Source organism: Phascolarctos cinereus, unplaced genomic scaffold (assembly GCF_003287225.1).
Source record: "Phascolarctos cinereus isolate Bilbo 61053 unplaced genomic scaffold, phaCin_HiC Scaffold_42;HRSCAF=564, whole genome shotgun sequence".
Classification (NCBI taxonomy): Eukaryota; Metazoa; Chordata; class Mammalia; order Diprotodontia; family Phascolarctidae; genus Phascolarctos; species Phascolarctos cinereus.
Genome location: NW_027555769.1, coordinates 56,805 through 72,709, shown reverse-complemented (window position 1 = coordinate 72,709; position 15,905 = coordinate 56,805). Strand labels below are relative to the sequence as shown.

Sequence of the window (15,905 nt, the reverse complement as noted above, 5' to 3'; positions counted from 1 at the left end):
GGCTGGTAGGGGAGATGGAGTCGTGGGCCTGAGGCATCAGAGTTCGGGCGGGTACCTGGGACTGGCACTGCGGTGACACGGCTGACCCCCAGGAGCAGGCAAGGAACAACAGAAGGTTCTGAGCATGCCCATCCACCCTGATGGCCCATGCTTCCAAGGATCTCTCGCTCTACCTTTCCCTCCCAGCCCTGACAGTCCATGTCCTATATTCTGACGCCCCTCCCAGCTCAGACTTTCCAAGTTCTCTCCCTCCCAGTTTGGGCCACTTGTGAGTCTGAGGGGCCCAGAATTGGCCGAGGGGCAGATGGGCAGCCAGGGTTCAGTGGGAATTGTTCAGAAACTCTTCTAATTATAGTCAAGAGTGTGGATCAAATGGGGCCCATCTCAGCTGCGTCATCTAAACTTGGAAATGTTTGTGCCCTGCTGGGAAGAGTAATAATACCAATATCAATGATATAACAATAATAGCTCTAGTCCTTATGTCTCTCTAAGGTTTGCAAAGCACTTTGTAAAGGTTGTCTTTTATCCTCTCAACATTGGGAGGTAAGTGTTGTTATTATCCCCATTTTCAGATGGGGAAAACAAGTCAGGCAGCAGCTAAGTGAGTTGCCCAGGGCCACATGCAGCCAGTAGGTGTCTGAGGCAGTACTGGAACTGGAGTCTTCTTGACTTATAGCCCAGCACTCTTCATCTGGCTGCAGATACCTACTCTCTGTGTGACCCTGGCCAAGTCACTGAAGTGTTGTTGGCCTCAGTTTGCTCATCTGTAAAACGAGCTACAGAAAGCAATGTCTAACTGCTTTCAGTATCTCTGCCAAGAAAACCCAAATGGGATCATGGAGAGTCAGACATGACTGAAAACAACGTATTATTTTAGGGTGATGATGGAGTGCTTCGTGCATTTGTGAGAAACAACTATTCCCATTTTAGGATGAGAAAAATGAGGCCTGATTCTCATCACCACCTCAAGGTCCAGAAGTGGAGCTGGAGCTTGGACCTGTGTGCCTTCTGACCCAGAATCAGGGTTCTCAGTATGAGAAGAGCTAGTGTTGCCATCACCTCTCATCTGAGCTAAAAAATGCCTATGTTAAAGAAAGTTTACAGCGTAAGAAAGAGGGCAGCTAATCTTAACTCCAACTCCATCTGGCCTTGCAGCCCTTGTCTCGGCATTTATTTCCCTTGGGAGGTTATTTTCACTTTCCAAAATAAATTCAGACAGGGGCAGCTAGGTGGTTCAGTGAAAGAGCACCGGTCCTGGAGACAGAAGACCTGAGTTCAAATCCAGTCTTAGACCAGACACTTGACCAGACCCAGCTCTGCTGGCTTGCATGGGTTCATTTGTATGATCTGGCAACTGAAAAATTTCTTTCTTTCCCTTTTTTATTTAGTTATTGTGAGAAATCACTCAGGGGAGGGATTCACTCCAGAATTAGGTAGACTGCATTTTCACCGTATATGTCCCAGGTTCTGCCAGAAGTCAAACAGAGGAAGGAAGACTATGGTCTTAATTAGCTTTGAAGGATCAAAAATGACAAGCAACTGTACCAATAGATGACCTCATTTTCACTCCATAACTGGGAAGATCTGTAGCGTTAACTGTGTGAAGTTAGGCAAATACCCTTTTGACAAAATATATTCAGTTTTTGAAGACCCTCCAACTCTGCCTGTCTGCATGCTGAGGACCCTTCTAGTGTGGCCAGTGTATGTAGTCAGAGGTCCCCTTGAAGCAGTGATGTTCTGGGTTCCAATGTCCCTTTCAGCTCTGGAATTCTGTCATGATAATATGATCTGCTCAATCTCTGATGTTTTCTGTTCCAGGGTCACGTCTAGCTCTGACATTCCACAAAATTTGCTGCTTATTTAACAAATATCCTTCATAGCTACGACCAGCCATTTTCTTGGATATATTTCCTCCCAGTTTTGTACTTGTCAGCGGGTACATTTACACTTTGCCTGGTGCTGGTGGCTGGGCATGGTTGCTTGCTCATTTCTTTGATTATCCTCTGACATGGCTATCCCTCTCTCATCCATGAAAGAAGAGCATGGTCATTGATCTCCCCAGCTTCTCAGGGCATGGGTGACCTGGGAGACAGTGTTTTGCTGACCACAATCCTCCACCAGCTACCTCCTATATTTATTGAGGGGGCTGAATCTCAGGGGTACAAGGTATGCACAAAGAGATGGATAGACTGCCATGGACACTTGTCCAGTTCCACTTCTTCCTCTATGCCTGTGTGGCACCTGCAATGGTTTCAGTCAGATAAGCCACCTGGAGCCCAAAAGAATACTGAGGTACTCTTGCCTGGGGTGCTTTTGGGGGCTTGGTAGGTAAAACAAACCCAGTAGGGCCCGTGGTGGGGTGGGCAGTTAGCCGAACCAGGATGGGCAGACCTGAGGGCGGCTCCTGGGGTCTCGGCGGGGCCGCTGTGGAGGGGGCTGGAACTGCCTCGCCAGGTGGCCAAAGGCTCAGACCTCACAAAGGCCATGGCTGACTTCACAGACCATCAGCTCTGCTCCGCCCATGGTTGCCTGAGTATCTCTGGTGGCCCAGAGTTCAAATCTGGCAGTTTGTGAGATTGCAGGAGAGCAGATTCAGGGGCCACACTACACCTGCCTCAAGACCTCGAAGTTAACTCTGATATAGTTTAATGGTCCCCAAGTGGTAGTTATCTGACCATCGTTTTCACCCCTTCAGGTTTGGAGGGAAGCCGGTCGGCTGGAGCGGGGAACACCTCTGATCGTGAAGAAGCTGTAGACAGCCCCAGGGGCTTCACTGCAGGCTTTCAAGTCAGATCACTGGCTAGAAAGATGAACTTCTTGCTTGGGAGTTGCCTTGAGGGAAAGCATTGGACTCGCAAGTTGCTTTTTGTGTGTTGGTTATGTTTTCCTCCTGGAATGGGTGATTCAGGGGGAGTCAGCATGGAGGAGTAGCTCAGAATGGACTTGGAAGGTTTTGTGAGTGGCAGGGCTAAAGGAGAACTCAGGGGTCTTCTGGTCCAACCTGTTCGTTTATGAGAAAGTGTAAAGGAGGAGAAGGGGAGGTCAGGGACATGGCCAAGGGTACAGAGCAAGTAAGTACCTGAAGCAGGCCTGAGCCCAGGTTTCTCTTGCTGGACACCCTAGTTGGCTTATATGTTGACAACTCTCCTTTGACATCCACCCTTCACAGGCAGAAGATCCCTCAGGAAGCACTGCAAGAAGCAGCTTCCTGCCTAATGTGGGATTTCTGTAGGTTGCCCACAGAGTTACCAGGGTGGGTCAGAGCAAATATCACCCCTTTCCTGAATGGGATTTTTTCCCTTTCTAAAATGGGAGGGGAGGGAGTGGATGGTCTCCAGTGGCTTCACTCCCAGCCCTACTTGAATGTATTCCTGGAAGTTGGATGTAAAAGCTTAGGCAAAGTCCCTCTTTCCTGCCCTCAGAAAACACCCAGTCTACTGTGGGAAGAGAGGAGTGTCTTCGATATGGGAATTGTTAGAGGTTGGGCAAAGGAGGAAAAGCTAGGTGACAGGGGGATCTGGAACAAGTTGCTGCCCTTGGGCTTTCAAAGACGGGAAAGAGGTTGGAAGGTGATCACATAGCAAAGGTATCAATTTCGGACAGAAGAAAGGAGCAATGTGGGTTAAATGAGGGTCCTGGCGGAGACAGGGTGAGCACAGGAACCTGCACAACACCTTGACCAAAGCTCATGTGGCCTTTCTTTTATCAGCTTTAGCAGGTCTATCAGATTTTACTCAGGAAAATGGGTTCTGACTAGCTTATTGAGATCATTCTCAAGGACAGCTGTAAGATCATCTCCAAGATGCTAAACGTCTGAAGGGGACAAGATGGGGCAAGTAACTAAATCAAATTGCCTGTAGAAATGATGCCACAAACACAGGAGTTCAGGAGTCCTGGAATGCTTTATGAAAAGGCTCAGTGGCTGGTCCCACACCAGTGACAATGAGAGAAAAGAAAGCAGAGCTAAAAGAAATGTGGTTTACAATACCAACTCCTCCAAGCGAAACTGTTCTGCTTTCTTACTCATGATTGAAAAGGGGATGTGTTTTGAAGAAAGGGCTAAGGATCTCTCTCCCTCTCTGTCTCTGTCTCCATCCCAGTCTCTCTCACACACACCCACACACAGACACACACGCACACACACACACACACACAAACAGGGACAGGGCACACTCCCCCTGAATGGAATCGTTTCATATGGAATTTAGACTGAGAGAAGTCATTTGCAATTGGGAGGTGAAGAAAGGGTGCTCTATACTGTTGTGCCCAACCGTTCACTTACTTTCTAAGGAGAGAGGTGGGATACCATAGGCAAAACAGCTTTGGAATATAAACTCATTTGGCAAATCTCATGGAAAAAGTGGGTGAAAAATAAGGGCTTTCTTGTGGATGGGTATTCATATACTCTCAATGTTGACACATATGTGTACTCACCTATTCTGTATACTCATATATATTTATACTGATATTTTCTATCTAGATTCTCGTATGCGAATACTCCAGTATTATCCAAGTCTCTTCATACAGTAATAGTCATATATCCTTTCTTTAGATCCATACACACACATATGTACTCCTCTGTTCACTATTCACATATGTCAACAATCATAAATTGTGAAGATACATTCCCATTGATGTACTTCTCTATCTCTCAGTATTACGTCTGTTTATTCATACATCCTTCTCCATGTATTGACATAGAAGTGTGCATGTATTCTCTATTTTCACATAAATAAGGACTCACTTATTCTTTCTCTTTCTATATATATGAGTCCTCTTTCTCTCTCCATGTCTATATGCTGTTATAGGAATCATCATATTCTTTCTCAACATATAGGAGTCCACATCTTCTCCCACAGGAAATGGTGGGGTACTTGTTAATGTATAAAGACAAAAAGTGCTCACACTTCAATGAAGAAAAAAATAGATAAATATCATTTAGTTGTTTTTTCAGTCATTTGTGACACTTTGTGGTGCATTTTGAGGCTTTCCTGGCAGAGATTCTGGAGTGGCTTGCCATCTCCCCCTGCCGCTCATTTTACAGAAAAGAAAACTGAGGCAAAGAGGGTGAAGTACTTGGCCAGGGGCACATAGCCCAGGGTGACATCTGGAACTGCATTTTCATTCAGATCTTGCTGAGCCCACACCAGACACTATCCACTGAACCACCTAGATAATATATGTGTACCCATGTCAGAGGCTCTACCAGAAGTCCTTCATATGAATATAGAAAGAATACATAAGTATTTCTCAGTATGAATATGGAAAGAGAATATGGGAGTTCTTCAATATTATGAATATAATGAAAACATATAGAAAGACTTGAGGGTATGAATACACAAACAAATAGGTTTTTCTCCGGGGTACAAGGGATGAACAAGGAGATGTATAGACTGTGCCATGGACACTTGTCCAGTTCTGCTCCTTCCTCTATACCTGTGTGGCACCTGCAATGGTTTCAGTAAGGTAAGCCACCTGGAGGACAAGAGAATAGTAGGTTCTCTTGTCTGGGGTTCTGTTAGGGGTGGGGCGGGTAAAAGGAACCCAGTAGGGCCCGTGGCCGAGTGGGGGAAGGGGGGGTTTAAAAGAACCAAGGGATGGGCAGACCGAGAGGGCCGCTCCTGGAGTCTTAGCGGGGGCCTGTGGGAAGCGGGTGGAGCTGACGTTACCGACCATGAACTGTATTCCGGCCACGGTTGCCTGAGTATCTCTGGTGGCCCAGAGTTCAAATCTGTCGCGGTGTGAGATTGCAGGAGAACACTTGAACGCCCTCCCGAGGGTCGGGGGACGTGAGGGGCCACACTGCACTTGCCTGCAGACCTCGAAGTTAACTCTGATATAGTTTATTTGTCCCCAAGTGGTATTTATCTGATCATCGTTTTCACCCCTTTAGGTTGGCAGGGGAGCCAGTCGGCTGCAGTGGGAACACCTCTGATGGGGAGGAAGCTGCAGACAGCCCCAGGGGCTTCACTGCAGGCTGTCAAGTCAGATCACTGGCTAGCAGGACGAACTTCTTGCTTCGGAGTTGCCTTGAGGGAAAGCATTGGACTCGCAAGTTGCTTTTTGTTTGCTGGTTCTGTTTTTCTCCTGGAACGGGTAACTGAGGGGGGAGGTCAGCATGGAGGAGTAGCTCAGAATGGACTTGGAAGGTTTTGTGAGTGGCAGGGCGAAAGGAGAACTCAGGCGTCTTCTGGTCCAACCTCTTCATTTTTCAGAAAGTGTAAATGAGGACAAGAGGAGGTCTGGGACATGGCCAAGGGTACAGAGCAAGTAAGTACCTGAAGCAGTCCCTGAGCCCAGGGTGCTCTTGCTTGACACACTAGTTGGCTTATATTTTGACATCTCTCTCCTTTGACATCCAAGTTTCATAGGGGGAAGATCGCTCACAAAGCACTGCCAAGAAACAGCTTCCTGCCTCATGTGGGATTTGTGTAGGTTGCCCAGAGAGTTACCAGGGTGGGTCAGAGCAAATATCACCCCTTTCCTGAATGGGGTTCTTCCCTTTCTGAAATGGGAGGGGAGGGAGTGGATGATCTTCAGTGGCTTCACTCCTAGACCTACTAGAATGTATTCCTGGAAGTTGGATGTGGAAGCGTAGGCAAAGTCCCTCTTTTCCTGCCCTCAGAAAACACCCAGTCTAGTGTGGGGGGAGAAGAGTCTCTGCGATATGGTGAACTTGTTAGAGGTTGGGCATAAGGACCATAATTGTAAAGGAATACTCCTGGGTCACAGGTTGATCTTCTCCCAGGACACACACACAGGGGATACAGCAATAAATACAGAAACAATGACCACCTAGAAAGCCCAAACATCAGCAGGCACTGACTTGGGCCTACTACCAAGCTAATACAAAGGAAGAGTCTTCCAAAATGTGTTTTTCTTTTCACTGCCATGCCACTGAAATAACCAGAGAACCATTTTATAGAGGGGAATGGGGGTTAGGTTAGGTCAGGTGAGGTGGGGTAGAGTAGGGTGGGGTGGGAAGATGAGAAAATTCCACTGGAAGAACAACAAGTGGAAACTATCAAGAGAATGAATGGGGAGGGAGGAAGGGAGGGAGGGTGGGAAGGACTGGGGGTGGTGAATGTGAAGGAAGGAGGCCTATTAGACTAGATCTTCAATTCTATGTAAAATTTTAAAAAGCAGTAATATTCCAAACAATCTGATGTTGGCTAAGAAGTTTGGGACTGTTACGTGGCCATACCCCTTCTAGGACTGTATCCCAAGAGATCATATGAATGGGAAACGGACCCAAGTGTACAAAAATTATTTATAGCAGTTTTTTTATGGTGGCCAATTATTGGAAATGGAGGGGATACCCATCCGTTGGGGAATGGCTGAAGAAGTGGTGGTGCATAAATGTCATTTAATGCTATTGTGCTATGAGAAATAATGAACAGGGGGACTCAGAAAAACACACACACACACTTATAAGTACATATATATGTATACATATATATGTATCTATATAGATACATATATAAAAATACATATATGTTTGTATATGTATAAAGTAATGCTGATGAAGTGAGCACAACCAGGAGAACATGTACACAGTAACAGTCACATTATGAGATGACAAGTCACTTTGATGCACTTATCTCTTCTTAGCAATGCAAGGATCTAAGATAACTCCCAAAAGACTGAGGATGGAAAATGCGTCCACATGCAGAAAAGAACTATGGAGTCTGAATGCATATTGAAGCACATTACTTGCTTTCTGTCTCTCTCTCTCTCTCTCTCTCTCTCTCTCTCTCTCTCTCTCTCTCTCTCTCTCTCTCTCTCTCTCTGTCTCTCTGTGTCTCTCTGGTGGTTTCTCCCTTACTTCTCATTCTTCTTTACAACATGACTGATGTGGAGATAGGTTAATATAAATGTATATGTAACCTATATGAATTTACATGCCGTGCTTGTATGAGGGGAGGGGAGAGATGGGAGATCATTTCACAGAAGTGAATATTGAAAACTACAAGTTAATTAATTAATTAAGAAAAAAGAAGTAGTGGAATCGATGGTGTGGTTGGGAAATGATGTTTTATCTAATCATGTCCTTGCTTTTCCTTTTATGGCAAGTTTCTGTAACCAAAGCAAGTGGTCAGTAAAAGAGCTGAGCACAATGCAAGGATGTGAAAGTTTTCTGTCTTCCATCTGAATGTGAGGGGCCTCAAGGCGGGGGGTCTCGGGCTTTCCCCTCGGTGGGGAAAAAGAGGGCCATGTTTGCCCCTTTGGGGTGGGGGACGACAGGGTGCTGAGCCGTGGTCACCCGACCATGGTGCCTTTAGTTGCTCGGGGTTTTCAGATTCAAGGCGGTCGACTCCACGGGAAGCGGGCGCAGTTATTTGTCTAAGGTCCCCTCCCGGAGGTTGACCAGCAAGCCTGAATAAATGCAAGGCTCAGACCTAGAATGGCACATTGAATGTTCTATTGTGCTCTCAACAGCGCTACAGGGATGGAATCGGGTGCAGGGCAATGATGGTTTTTGAGAAACCAGGAAACAAAAAAATAGATATAAGATTCACTCACAACACCAGTTTACAAGGTGAGGTTCGATTCATTTTGAAGGAAGAAGTAATTCTTATACAACAAAAAAAGACAACCACAGAAGTTAATGCAACTAATCTGCTTGTTGGAAGTAAGATTCAAGCCCAGGACTACCTACTTTTCAGATATCGCAGTAGGAAATAGTACTTTTGAAAAGGAAAAAAAAGCTGAAAAAATATTTCTGGACAAGGAATGCTGCTTCTCAAAATTGAGACTCCCCTTTTAAACTATTTATGGGTTTAAAACCACAAATATTTTCTTCGGGTTTTTTTTGGACTGTGTATTACAGGTGACTTTTTTCTTTTTTGACTAAGATTTGTTTCAAAATGGGTTCTTCCTTCATGTAATGCATCCCTGATAAATGACTCAGAATTGAACATCTGTTTATAGTATATAATGGACTTCACCTTGGCCAGTTTGAAACAAGCAGCGACAGGGCTGAGTGCATTGATATAATTGCTTGAGGCAAGAGTGAGGAGTTATAAATGCTACGGATGTACTTAGATCTTGGGCAAATAGCAAACAATGAACTTCCTTTCCCTGCATAGTTGTGAAAACAGGAATAACCAATTTCATCCACATCATAGAAAGGAAGGCATAAAGTGGTCTAATTTTTTGCATCCACACTCTGCTAGAGGTAATCAAAAAATTCATGTGTGGCCATTTTTGTTTCTCTACTATGAAGGCCAAACATTTAATCATTTAAAAGTTGGCTCTCAGTTCCCCTACTTGAAGTGATGTGTCCCTGAATCCATCCCCTTCTGTTGAACCTCTACTAGACATCTATACATTCTACCTATCAGCATGTTGGCATAAGTCTTATCCTTCTAATTAGGATGTAAGCTCCTCACATATAGGGATGTCTGGTTCCATCTTTAGAGTCTGCTTGGTCATCTTGATTATGATCCTTGTACTCTGGTTCTCCTCCCCTTCCCTCACCCAGAGGAACCCTGGACTCCACCCCTGGAATGCTGGGGTCTCATATGTGAGCTTTAGCCTTATTTTACCTGGAACCAGGTCTCTATGCCACTTCCAAGCCATCTCCACATCATACCACCCCCACACATACCCCACTTTCCCACCTCCTCTTTATGTGTTTTTTGCCTTCCTCCATCACAATGTAAACTCAAGGGAACGGACTGTCTTGCTTGTATTTCCATCCCCACACCCTGACCACAGTGTTTGACACATGTTGTTCAGTCTTTTTTTTTCCAGTCATGTCCTATTCTTCATGACCTTACTTGTGGTTTTCTTTCAAAGATACTGAATAGCAAGTGCTTAATAAATGCTTGATTTATCACTTTTCAACACAGTGCCTGCAATATAGTAGATGCCTTTCCCAATACCCCTTAATACTAGTGACTTCTCCCCTGAGATTCTCTTCCATCTACCCTGTATCTATCTTGTATGTACATAGTTGTTTACATGTTATCTCTCTATTAGAATGCGTGCTCCTTTATTGACACGGGCTGAGCTTTTGCCTTTCATCATGTCCCCAGCACTAATTGCTTGGCACATAGTGAGCACATTTGACTTAATGACAGTAAATGTGTTTTGAATTAAAGTTTTTTCAAACAGAAGGATATGGAGGGAAAAGTCAGGCCAGGATGGGTTTGATGGTGATGGAAATGAATCAAAGAAGACAAAACTAGAATGGCGGGCATTGATGACAGACTACCAACTTCACAACTTTGTCGTGATTTGGCATATGGATACTGAAGGTGAAATATTTTTCCTTTTAGAGTAAACAAACCTTGTTTCTGCACATTAATAGATGTTCATTTTCTTGAAAGAATAAATGATATCTACTTGGAATAATTACAGCCATGCCAAGATTTTTTAAGTTACTTTAATTTTACAGAATATAATTTCCTTCTGCACAGAAATCAAATTTTTATGAATAAGGGAGTCAACTGGTAGTGGACCACTATACTGTTAAGGGATACATGTTGGATGTCTCTAGTCCATGGTACCATCAACATCCTCACAGTATTGAAGAAACTCTTACATATGCCAAGAGGTTCATTTCCTACCAGGTAGCTCCTTTTCCTACTTGCTAAAAGCAGAGCTTCTGATAAATGCCTGATTTACCTTCCTAATAACTTTGGCTTTGAAAAGGTAGAGGAAACAGCTCAGAGAGTGTTGATCTGTGTCTGCTTCTGACTCAGAACCAGGAAGAGTTGGATAATAAAGCAGAAATGACAGAAAACATAACCATCATCTTAAAGAGTTTTTCATGGATAGGGATGATGACTAGACCTGTGATTTCATTGGACTAGGGAACTTCCAGGGAAAGAAAGCATTGCTACCAATTTAGATTGGCACCTTCTCTGAAATGGAGTGTCTTAGAGAGTTGTCTAGAGCAGTGTCAAACTCAAACCAAAAGGAATCCCTCAGGGTTGCAGATTGACTTAGAAAACTTCAAATTAACATTATCTATGTTGTATTGCACCTTTGTTTATTTTGTTAAGCATTTCCTAATTACATTTTAATCCAGTTCAGGAGACACTCAAGTGTTTTGCTGTAGCTTGGACCCAGTACCAGCCCTGGATTAAAATGTCATTAGAAGACGTTTAACAAAATAAACAAATATACAAACATAATATAACATTCTAAAACTAAGTTCATATGCATCTGTATTGGGCAGTTAGGTGGCACAGTGGTTAGAGCACCAGGCCTGCAGTCACGAAGACTCATCATCCTGGGTTCAAACCTGGCCTCAGACACTTGACCCTGGGCAAGTCACTTAGCCCTGTTTACCTCAGTTCCCTCAATTATAAAGTGAGCTGGAGAAGGAAATGGCAAACCACTCTAATATTGTTGCCAAGAAAATCCCAAATGGGGTCTTGAAGAGTTGGATATGACTGAAAATGACAGAAAAAAACATAAAGGGATCCTTCTAAATGGGTTAATGCCCTCATTTCTGATTGCATTTGACACCACTGGTCTGGAACACTGAAATTTTAGGTCATGCAGCCAGTAGGCATCAAAGACTACACGTGAATCTAACTCTTCCTGATAGGCTCTCTATCATCCTTACCATACTAGGTATGTAAATAATGCATTTCAAAAAGTTAAAAAAGACAAATAGGATCCCATCAATGAGACTCTAAAAGCAAAGCGGGCTCAAGAGGGCAAGAGAACCTTTTTTTTTCTGGCAATTGGGGTTAAGTGACTTGCCCAGGTCATATAGCTAGGAAATGTCACATATTTGATCTGAGGCCAAATTTGAACTCAGGTCCTCCTCACTTCAGGGCCGGTGCTCTATCCACTGTGCCCCCCAGCTGCCCTAAGAGGGCAAGAGAATTGCATGATACAATCACATAATATTTTAATAAAGAATGACAATAAACTAAATTAGCTATCATTTTGTTAGGGGAAAAATATCTCCTTTTTGAGTTCATGTGGTACATACCTACTGCCGAAATAGTTTGACCACAACAGCAGCTATTATGGAGGTAAAAGTTATGGCAGTTTTATTATGCTTAAGCACAGGTTTAGGAGATAGAAAAATAATCCTGAACTCCAAATGAAGTTTCTGAAAAACTTTGATAGAGAAAATTACAACAGATAAAGAACTAAATTTTATTGTGTATTGTAATCTCATGCATTCTTGTAGGCTATAAAATGTTCTTTTTTTTTTAAAGACAGATTCATCCTATGCTTCTTTCAATATCATACAAATTGAATAAACTTAGTTAAACAGAATCATACTCTCATACATCTCCTAAAGAAATGAACCTAGTTGAAACAGACTCTATAGGTAAACTGAGGTCACAGATCGAACTGCATTTAGAAGATCCACAGTGGGCTGATACAGAGAGGAGACCTACAGTATACCTACTAAGTCAGAGTCAGATGAACTTTCCTCAAGCCAAATTATTTGGGAAGGTTTGATTCCCATTTTGGCTCCTTATCTGAGGAATGCTTGAGACCTTAAGTACATTTTCACATCCCATGGGACAGGTTTCACCCAGCTCAATAACCTCCTAACTGGGAGAAACGTCCCTGACCTCCCCTTTGCATTCACATGCATTCTCCAAGGTCTGATATCTTTACTCCACCAAGCTATCCTTCAAGGATGTCTGGTTTGCTGTCCAAAAGTCTGGGCCATTATCTTGCACCTGCACTCAATGAGCACTTCTTGGTCTCCTGAGAGAAGAAGGGTCATTGCTAGCCCCCATTACCAAAATTCCTTGAGGCAGGAGAGCTAGATTTTTAAACTGAAATCATCACACCCCAGCAGAACTCTGAATTAAGCTCAGGGACAAAGAACCATGACAGTTACAGGACGAAACCAATTACTTGTAAACAGGATCAATAAGAAAATGAAATGGATCAAATTTTAATCTTCTCACCTCATACCAGTCTCTTTCCCTGAAAAGCTCCTCACAGATTGAAAACCTGGCCTTTTTTCTGGGCTCAAATGCAATTTCCTGTGAGATTGCCCACACCAGAGGAATTCTTTCTATAATACTCTTTATCAGTGCTTTGCATAGTGTCTTGCACAGAGCAGTACTGAATTGTTCTTCTACTTCATGAGTTTTTAACCAAGGGTCCATGTAATTTTTTAGAAAACTTGATAAGTGCATTTCTATATAATTGGTTTCCTTTAAATTTTAGGTATTTTATTATATGCATTTGAAAACATTCTGAAAAAGGGGTCCATTGGTTTTACCAGCCTGCCAAAGGGGTACATGAAAAAGTTAAGAACCCCTGCTCTCAACAGATATATCAAATGTTGTCCAATCCTTCCACGAGATCCATTAAATATTCACTTCTCCTTAGAATTTATTTCAGTATAATTCAATTGAATAAGTACTGAGTGTTTGACATCATCCTAGGTGCTAGGGAGACAGTCCTTCCCAAAATGACTATATTTCCCTAACAGGAAAACAAACAGGTAAGTTTACAGATGTACAAATACAAAGGAATTATAAATCATATGTAGAGTAAGATAAAGTAATTTCAGTGGAAGTAGAGGAGGGGGAAGAGAACACAGCAACTGAAAGATTAGGAAAAGCCTCTCAGAAATAACATGAGCTGTGCTTTGCATTAGGGTAGGCCTCAAGATACTTACTAGCTTGCGACCCTGATTAGTCACTTAACCATATATCCTTCAGTTCTTCATCTGTAAAGTGAGCTGGAGAAGGAAATGGTGAAACCATTCCAGCATCTTTGCCAAGAAAATCCCAAATGGCGTCCCAAAGAGTCAGACACAGCTGGAACAACTGAAAATCATGGTAGATTCTACAAGGAAGAGGTGAAGAGGGAGGGCATGGTAGGCATGGAGGATAGCCTATTCAAAAGCATGAAGATAACAGATGGAATATCATATACAGAGAACACAAAGTAAGCTAGTTTGGCTGAAACGTAAGAGTGCATGATGGGGCAGCTAGGTGGCACAGTAGATAGGACTCAGGCCTTAGAGTCTGGAAGACTCGAGTTCAAATTTGACCTCAGACACTTGACACTTACTAGATGTGTGACCTGGGCAAGTCACTTAACCCTGATTGCCTCACCAAAAAGCAAATCATCATCATCATCATCATCATGATAGAGGGCGTAAGGAAGGGAAGTAAGTGTGCAATCTGTCTGGAAAGACAGATTGGAACCCTAATGATGACCACTAAAAGCTTCTGAATTCTGAACTTCTTAAAAGTCCTAAGTGAGGCTTTATCTTCCTCTACATACCTCCCCCAGGTCGTCTTAGATGTTGACACCATTTGCATCATATCTGATTCTACCAAGCTTGGTGCTTAGAGAGGGAACAGGGCCTAGAACCTTGGTGGTCTCAGCTTCCTGCCCATGCTGGTGCTTTGGGCTTATGTCCCATGTCCATTCCTTTCTCTCCCTCTCTCACCAACATAAACCCACAAGTCACGACAGCCTCTGCATGGGATCTGCTAGGGACTTTGCTGTTTATCACCAGATGTAGAAAGTTCCTTTTTGACATCTGTGTCATATCTGTATAACTTCCATTGACTTTCACATAACAATCAGAGTTCTGGGTTTTTTAACTAGAGAAACACCTGGATCACAATCTTTTATTGGCATCCAGAGAGCCGGATGTGCCTGCTACTGAGCACAGCACAGGTGGGCTTCTAGCCAAGCTGTCCCTGCTGCTTGGAGTGCACCAGGGCATTCACTTATGATACTCTAGAAGATCACACAGCATTGATTCCTCTCTATCTGATATGTGCCATAAGGTCCTGTGGAAAAAGGCACTCACTGCAAATTGGAAGTACCAGCAGCTTTTCAAGGTTGAAGGAGAAGTTAATCTGTATTCTCCTACCATAACCCCTCAACTTCCAGTGACCATGGAACAAGGTGCCAGTGGTGAAAGTCAAGACTAGAGGCATCATGAATTCTCATATTACAAAACAGACACAAGAAGGCAGCAGGCAGGGCTGAGAGATGTTGGGTAAGTTCCTCATAAAGTCCTCTCCACAGATGAAACCAAGTACCATCACGCAGCAGAGGCAGTTCGCAAAGTAAGGTGACAAAATGGAGAGATTAGAAAAAAGAGTCTGACTACTTCAGACCAGTCCATTCCAATAGCACATCCCTTTTCTTTTCCCAAGGAAAGGCTCAGAGGTTGGTTTATTTAACCATGTTCTACTTCCTTACCTGGTTCAGACATCAGCAGCATGCATTCTGGAAGTAGGGATAGAGACAGAACCCCATCTTAAAAAAGGAGCCTTTTCGGACCAAGAACCCTGTGAAAATCCAACTTGGGTTTGATTGTCTACTCCTACAAAGGTACTCAGAAGCTATAACCAATAGAGCTTGTGTGGGTGCAGACAACCAGAACTGCAGAGAACTCACCAGTCTTCAAGCCACCCAAAATGGACACTTTAGGGATGGATGGGAGGACATAACTTCCTTGAGTCCATAACCTCAAACTGAGGGATGAGGAACATATTGAGTCCTACGGGCTTCTAACTCCTACAGGCTTTTCACGTGGGCAAAATTGCTCTTCCTAATGACTGGCTCTTGTTTAGAGAGAATCACAGACACACATTTCCTGTTTCCCATTCACCTTGATTTGATATAGAAAAGAAGTTGCCCATTCACATCTGTGGGGAATATATCTAGGGATGGTGATTGCCTCTTTAAATATTTGTGGCAAAGCTTGAATCTTTCTAATAGGGAGATCTATTCTGTAAGGACCCAAATTGGCCTGAATACCTTGACAAAGTATAGTCTACCACAACCAACTACTCACCCACAGAACTAGATTGCGGGAGTAAGGCAAATAATTAAATCTAAATAATTTTTTTTTGCATATTTATCCAAGATTTTTAAAAAGTCTTAAGTGAAATAAGTAAAAACAATAATTTAATTTCAGTAATGTTTAATTA

The 15,905-nt window shown here is 43.3% G+C and overlaps 1 pseudogene; it reads left to right on the top strand.

The window, feature by feature from the left end:
- The first annotated feature begins 2,484 nt into the window (after positions 1–2,484).
- Positions 2,485–15,527, top strand: LOC144456491 (putative monooxygenase p33MONOX; annotated as a pseudogene).
- The last annotated feature ends 378 nt before the right edge of the window (positions 15,528–15,905 follow it).